This window comes from Felis catus, chromosome A2 (assembly GCF_018350175.1).
Source record: "Felis catus isolate Fca126 chromosome A2, F.catus_Fca126_mat1.0, whole genome shotgun sequence".
NCBI classification, from domain to species: Eukaryota; Metazoa; Chordata; class Mammalia; order Carnivora; family Felidae; genus Felis; species Felis catus.
The window spans coordinates 101072014-101080715 of NC_058369.1; positions in this window are offsets into that span (position 1 = coordinate 101072014).

The following is an 8702-nucleotide window of genomic DNA, read 5'->3' on the forward strand; positions in this document are numbered from 1 at the left end:
ATCCTCCAGGTACCCTAAAAAGAGTGTTTGAAAACTGAACTCATCCTCTTAACTCTGATCTTGTCCTGCATTTCCATATGAATTGACAATTGCCTCAAAACAAAAAGTCTAATGAAACAATAGCTGAAACAAACATTATAACAAACATATGTTGGTTTGACTAAATATTTCCAGGACTATTCAAGACCATATCTCAGTACCACTATTTATCAGCAATAGCCCCACTATTTATTAAGTACCCATGAGCTATGTAGCCTTAACTTTTCCAAGCTTCAGTTTCCTTCCAATGTATAGTGGAGGACAACACTTTACAGCAAAATTTCCAGTTGATGTTCTGAGACACTATGATATCCCAAATGTAGAAATAATAAAATGTAGGGATAAATAATTTTCCCTTTACTCTTCAAGGTTCTTGGCTGATACCTCCCAGTGATAAAAGACAGATTAACAGAAGGAAAAACACAATTTTAATTAAGTGCATAATTTTAATTAAAATGAATTATCCAGTTAATTACATTAATTTTAAATAATTTAAATTTTAAGTTAATTAATTAATTAATTATGGAGCCCCACAAAAATATGAAACTCAAAAGGCTTTGAGGTTAGGAACAAGGTTGGTGTTCTGGGGCTTCAAAGCCAGGAAAAGCAATTCAAAGAAGGCAAGAAGAAATACAGATAAACAAATGTTGCCCTGCCATGCGGATAAGTCTCCCAGGTGAAAAAATGATCTCTAGCAATAGCCCTCTTCCTGTTATGGACACCCTTTCTAACATAAATTTCCCTTATAAGAGGGTAACTTCTGCTGCTAGAGTTTCTCCTGTGTCTGCAATTTCTCAAAATTATAAGGTCAAAATAATCCTTATGCCAAAAAGGCATCTTTTGGGGTAGCACCTTCTGCTTCCCTTCACAAATGGATTACAAGGATGCCAAGACATTGGCTGGAGCCCCTGGGCTGCTCACCTTTAGCTTTGGGCAGCCTTACCGTTCACCCTAGTGTATTGCAACAATTACCATTTTGTATATGGGTCATGACCTGAGAAAGATCATATGTAAAAAGCCAACATAAGAACTGCAGTATAGGAGGCATTAAAATGCATGTTACTTACTATTTTATAAATGGGTGACTTTGTCTCAAAGGAAAATAATAATATCTCATATTTAGGAAGCATTTGCTATGCTTCAGGTACTTTATGTACCATATGTTATCTCCTCTAAACTTCACAATGATTTTATGAACTAAATAGTATTACCCATAAAGAAGCAAAGCTCAGAGAAGTTTATTAACTTGCTTAATATCTTACAGTCAGTGAATGGTTAACCCAGGAGTTGTCATGTCAAAGTCCAATTTCTTAACATGGAGTAATTACCCTCTTACTGGGGGGGGGGGGGGGGGGGGAGGGGGAACATTCTGCAAAGTCCAATACTACTAGTGAATGAGAAACTGGTCTTTATACATATAGGAAAGTCTAAAAAGTGTGACTGATGGTATGCCAGAGACCCACAGGGCTTTATTTCTATTGTCAAATAAATACAGTGCAAATACCTATCAGAAGTAACACTTTGGATACTAGTGGTAAATAGTCTTTGGTATGAGGTAATTTTTCATATTTGGGGGGGAAGAAAGGTAAGTAACTTCAGCTCTGGGACCCCATGAGGAAAGCAGTTTGGTGTTCTTATGAGAAATGAGCAGAGTGGGGGAAGACGGAAAGAGGAAATGTAGTACTCTAGTGCTGTTTCACTATTTTTCCAAGCACAGAGAGAATTCTCATTTTAGATAGAATGGGACAAGGGAGATGTGAGCACTTTATAAATGTGTAGTCAGAGTAGTTACCATTTCATTCCATCCCTTTCAGCATCCTCACTGCCTGATACAGACTAACTGGCAGTTTTGTAAGAAACGACAGAGAACATTCTAGCTAAAAGACAATATACTAAAAAAGGATGGGGAGCCTTGCACAGCCTCAAAGTGCTAAGAGCAAAATAAAATATAATCATCAAGTTAATGATGAGGACTTTTCTTGAATTACCACACAGTGTGAGCAATTCCATCCAATTAACAGTTGCTTTGGATATAGAGTGACTAAGTCAGCCAGCTTCTGGTTTTCCAGTAGGTAGAAAACATATTACCATGGCAGATGTTTCACAAGCTATCAGTGGCTTGATTTTCAATAGACAGATTCCTTTCCTTTGCAGTTAATTCAGTGTAATCCGTTCTAGTGCAACAAATACTTAGTGAATACCTACCATGTATAAGGCAATTGATAAGTCTAAGAAGAAGAACAATATGTGTACATATATTATAATAATCTATGGTAGAATAAGTGAGTGAAGACATCTGGTCCAGGTGGAAAAGCTTTGTTTTGCCTTTGAGGTGACACTGGAAGATAAGCATGATTCCAAAGACTGAGACAGGGAAAGGGATTTCTAAGAATAGGAAATACTGCCTATTAAAATACAAGGCATTGGAAAAAACAAACAAACACAGAAACAAAACACAACAAAATACAAGGCATTGGATTATAATGGAGAAAAACATTTTTCTTTTTCCTCTACCCACCTCAGGTTCATTACCTGGGGCTCTACAAACTGAACTGATAAAAGACAGATTAACAAGACAAAGGCAAACAATTGTATTAATTTGTGCATCACACATACACACAGCGGTACTCAGTGATGAATAACTCAAAGCGGTGGTTAGAACTTAAGCTTATATAGCATCTTAACAAAGAACAACTAGTTTGGGGAGAAGTAACAAGACGAAGGAAAGGAACTTTGAGCTTCTAGAGATGGCAAATTATGGGAAGGCAAATATATGAAGAAACTAATGGAATTTAAGAATTGTTTTACAGAGTTTGTATTGTATTGATTGATTCCTCTGGTGCCATTTCTAGGCTATTAAGAGTCTAGTCTTGTCTCCAATGATTAAGAATCATCCTTCCTTTTCTAAGAGAAAGGGGAAGGGCAAAGAGTTAGTTCTTACGTTTGCTTTTTTCCAGCTGCCTTCAGCAAAAATAATCTTATGTCAGAATGGCATATTTTGGGGTGACACACTCTGAATCCCATCAGGGAAGACAGAACTAATTAAAATATGATATCAAAATTGACTCCATATATTTTTTTTACAAATGACCACTAGAAAATTTCAACTTACATATGTGGCTTATATTATTTTTCTATAAGATAGTGCAGAACCAAATTCTGGCACACTTGAACATCAGAAAAAGTGTTTGAAAGGTGTTTCTCCCTCAGCATGAGGTTTCAGCAATGTGAGGTGACTATGACATCATTGACAAGGTAGGGCAAATGCTGCTATCTTGATGATATCATGCAGAAAATAAGAGTTGGAGGAGGGCTGGAAAACAGTGGTTTGAAGTTTTATTCATAATAGAAAATGACAAAGGTGCTAATATTGCTGCTGTAGTAGTAAAAGGAGAGGCAGTAATTCTCAAGAGAAACCGGAGGTAATTCAGTACTGGATGTACTCTGTTTCTATTATATAGAAAATACTTTATCAGGTAAATTTCTGTAGGAAAAACATCTGTTACTACTAGTCTAAATCTCTCTAGACTGTAACTTCCATTTCCCCCTTGAAACGATAGTTTTTAATGGAATTGTTAAAAACTGAAGGTTGCTTAGGAACCCAGTTACTGAGTTTTTACACCGTGTGAAATTTACCTTAAGTCCTTCAGCATAGGTAGTGTGATGTGTAGGTGTCTGTTTAAATTAGTTTTAATCTATACACAAGGAGATGTTTGTTAACACCTGAACTACTCTAATCACAAATCCATACTTGAAAAGTGGATAGCACTTGAAAGATGCTGTACTCTGGAGGACATTTCTGCAAGACCTTCAAAAACTGCTGTCTGAATCTGCACGTAAGAGGATTTAAAGGCTAGCATAATAGTGAAATGAAAGATGTGGCACCTGAGGAACCTGGCTGCCTAGCACCTTGGGGGAAAACTTCTAGATTTAGGATTCTGTCCTGCATTCCTTCTCTTAACAGAAGATTCTCTTATCTGACCTAATCAGAAAGTTAGCTGATCTTCAGTCAGAATGTGTTGTCATTTTTCCTAGGAATCAGCCTTTCAGGCAAAGCGTTCGCTGGAGTTCTTAGATGATCAGGGAGCTAGAATCTCACCAAACTTCCAGAGCAAGAAGTCTGAGTGTTTGTGAGTCAATTTGTAATACATATTTGCACATGTGTCTCGGTCTGAGATTTATCTTCACGAGAGGTTATGGGAAGACCAGTAGCTAAGTGACCATACATCCTGGTTTGCCCAGGAGAGTCCCAGTTTACACTTTCTATCCAGACTTGATTATTAATAACACCATCTTTCACTCTTAAAAATGCCTGAGTTTGAATGATAAATTATATAGTTACTCTTCTGTGGTGGCTTAAAAATATGTCCACAGATTCTTTGCTATTTCCCCCCAAGACGTGGAACCTAATTTCCCACCTCTTGACTATGGGCTAGATTGGTGACTGGCTTCTAAGAAATGACAAAAGGCAGAAGCCATGGTGTGTTGACTGCAGTGTAGATCTAAAGGCACTTACTCCTTGCTCTCTTTTGGATCACTCACTCTGGGGAAAGCTAGCTTCCATGTTGTGAGCATTTTGTAAACAATGAACCTGAGATTCTGGTAAAGCAGGTGGCTAAATTCCCACTGCTACATAGGTGGTGGTGGAGCCAACTTTCAAACTGTGTTTGTCTGACTCCAAACCCACACTCTTGGAAAAAACAGAAGTATACTCTACTGCTTTGCAAAAAAAGAATCCAGAAAAATGATATAACAGAAATTTTGGTAAAAGGCAATAAGTAAATCCAGAAAGACTGTCTGAAAGAGATAGTAAACCCAAGGTTTTACATGCTGCTCTTGCCACATTTTTATTTTTCAGAGCACATAATACATTCACATGGTTCAAAAGACATGAATTGTGTTTCAGTGAAATACCTCTCTCACCTCTGTTCCCAGCCATCTAGTGCCTCTTCCTAAAGACAACCAACATAACTAGTTTCCTGCATATCTTTCCAGAAATACTATATGCTTGTACAAGGCCATATATACATATACATTTACCACCACCATTCTTTTACACAAATGATAGCATAGCATAGATACTATTTGGCATTTTATTTTATTTTATTTTATTTTATTTTATTTTATTTTATTTTATTCTATTCTATATTTTTTTCTTTTTTTACCTAACAATGAATTGGGGATGTCATTAAGTATTGGCATATTGAAAAATACTGTCTCTATAGCTGCACTATATTCTAGTGAATTGTGTAACAGGATTTATTGTAATGAATACTCTTTTGGTAATCATTTTTGTTATTTTCAATCCTTTCATTCATATATATATATATATATATATATATATATATATATATATATATATAAAATGCCTCAATTAATACCTGTGTCCTCCGGTCATTCCTAGATGGAGGTTCCTAGCACCATAACCCACCTCATTGCCCTGACTTGCAGAAGGGTCAGATGCTCTAACTTACTCACCAGTTCAAAGTTAAAACTGTGATGGGTACTGGGGTGCCTGGTGGCTCACCTGGTTGAGCACCTGACTCTTGATTTTGGCTCAGGTCATGACCTCCCAGTTGTGGGATCAAGCCCCTCATTGGTGCTGAGCATGGAGCCTGTTTAAGATTCTCTCTCTCTCTCTCTCTCTCTCTCTCTCTCTCTCAAATAAAATAAATAAAAATGTGATGGGTAGTGAAAATTTTGTTTCCTTTTCTATTACTCTGGGTGTGAGATAGGAGTAAAAGACCAGAATTTGTTTTTATTCTCTTAAATAAATATCTGTGGAGATATTTGTCCTCTAACCCACCATAGCAGAAAAAAGCTAAGGAAAGGATTTAAACTTGGTAGGCTTACTAGTTTGGGTATTCAACATATATTCTTTTGTCCGTGCACCAAGGATATAGTGGATGCTTTTTTATATAAATACCTTTAAGTCTTTTCCTCAAACGTCCCTCTTCCTCCCTGTCTTCTTTCTGCCCACCCGCTTCCTCCTCCTCCTTTAGATGTCCAATTGTCCAGGCCAGAAAGCCAGGATTCACCCCTGCTTCTGCCGCCTTTCTCACCCCTGCACTGTGGTGCAATGGTCAGAAGAGCCGGAAATGATCACATGCTCATTCTTGGTTGCCAAGACAGTGTGCCAACCGGGCCATCTCCTTCTCGGTAGAAGAGGCTGCCCTCACACCGCCTGCTCAAGGGGGCAGGCCCCTTCTCCTAGCTCCTGACCACTCCCTGCAGCTTCCCATGGGCCCAAGGTTTCCCATGAGGGACAGCTGACATTCCCAGACAAGTTCTGCAAACAATAGCCTCCAGCAATGTATTTCCCCATCACCCTGTAGCAGGCTGTTTCCTCACATCGGCCCAATACAAAGGATAGGCATTGATGGGGTTCAGGACTCACTACCCCAAAATATGACACCTTGACATATTGTGTATTTTAAACCAAAGGAGTTTGAGAAAATGGCAGAAGCAGGAAGGTCATTCTGACCTCCCCTATCCTCCCTTTACCCCAGAAGCAGCATCAAACCCTCTTGTGGGAGGTGCCCACCCAATACCTGGAGGAAAGGAACATCCTTATCTCTGAAGAACAAGGGACTTTGAGAAGTATCCTAACACACAGGCCATGCTAAGTTTCTCCATGTTAACTACACTTACCTCACTCATCCATCTACCATATTTCTTCACGACTGCCTACTCTTCATCAAACCTAGAATAAAAATCCTCAGGTCTAGTTGTTTCTTTGGGTCTTCAGTTTCTTTTTTTTTTTTTTTTTTTTAATTTTTTAAAATGTTTATTTATTTTTGAGAGAGAGAGAGAGGCAGAGCATGAGTGGGGGAGGGGCAGAGAGAGAGGGAGACACAGAATGTGAAGCAGGCTTCAGGCTCTGAGCTGTCAGCACAGAGCCTGACACAGGGCTTAAACTCATGAACCATGAGATCATGACCTGAGACAAGTCAGATATTTAACCGACTGAGCCACCCAAGAACCCCAGGTCTTCAGTTTCTTATGAAGGCTTCTGTGTTAATAAAACTTAGATAAATTTGTGTGCTTTTTTCCCATTAATCTGTCTTTGTCAGTTTAACTATCAGATCCAACCAGAGACCCAGCATCATTGAGGAAAACATCTCTGCCCCCTGCTGCAACCAGGGGCAATTCTCTCCATCACATGCGGAATAGAGCACTCTGCCTACAACTTCTCCCTGTGGGGTGATAACAGAATGGAAGCTTCCTCCCCTTCCCTTGATGATGCATGATAGTAATTCTCCCCCCACCTCCCAGTAACACCTCTCGCCTAACCCATGCCATGTGGCATTGTGGAATTTATCCTGAACCCTGACATGAGATAAGAGGTAACCACGGAGAGACCCATCTTGTATGATAGGTGACCAATCAGTCCCCGGATCCTCTTAATCCCATAGTAGCTGGTTTATTGAATGAGCTGGACTTGGTAGGTATAAGCAGAGTGCAACATTTTTCCTTCTCACCTGTCCCCACCCCCCAACCTACCCTGTGAATCCATTCTAGGCCAGCTCTGGATGAAATCTCAGGCAAGTTCTGTCATCTTTCTGGTGACTATCACATAATAAACGTCCAGCCTGACTGACCCAGCTGCAGGGCTAGGGAGACACAATGGACGTTGCTGTCTCCACTCACCCTCCCACCCCTCCCCCCACCCCCACAGTGGGAAAAGACTTTCAAGCAACCCCATACCTTCCAACAGAGAATAGAAGGTGATAGACTGATCCAAGAGCAGCATCCTACCAAAGTCCCAGGGGTACTAAGAATAATACAAGGATGAGAAGCAGCTTCCTAGACTGGATAAAACCAAGCACCACAGACTAGATCATGTCAACATGAGTGATTAATCAGAATAAGTCAAAGGGCATACAGCTGAATGTTAATCAAACCACTTCCTTCTGGTAATAGATATTAAGTGGGAAGCATTTCCACTTGGGTTCTGAAGCATACCAAAGTGAGAAGGATAAAGAAGCCTTCCTATATGTAGTATACGCCTCTCAGGAAACATTCAGAATGAAAAGGCTCATGTAAGACTAGCAAAATGCATCTATTCTAGAATGTTTTAAACCCTTGCCAAGGATAACAGGGAGGCTACCAACTGTGACTGATCAATTCACCTAATCACAGGTTATCAAAGTGTGGTGTTCCCACCTAAGAGTTTTAGGAAGTTGCTTTGGTATTTCAAGCCAAAAAATTGAGTTCCAAATAGCCACATTCAGCTTTGGATAAACTACATTATTTAGCCTAGGCTCTCTTGTTTTTAAGTTTTAAAAGTTTAGGGGAACCTGGGTGGCTCAGTCTGTTAAGTGGCTGGCTCTTGATAATGGCTCAGGTCATAATCTCACAGTTTGTGCGATCGAGCCCTGCATCAGGCTCTGCACTGACAGTGCAGAGCCTGTTTGGGATTCTCTCTTTCAGTCTCTGTACCCTTCCCCCACTTGTGAGCACTCTCTCTCTCAAAATAGATATTTAAAAAATATTTTTTAAGTTTAAAAATAAAATACTTCGCAGATTAAGTGGCCAATAAAATTGAAGTTGGAGTTACTTTAATGCTCTTTTTTCCCCAATAGGAATACGCACTGCAAGCAGTAGCTTAAAGGCATTCACAGGGACATTGTCTTTAGGCTCACAGAACATGCTGACTTCGT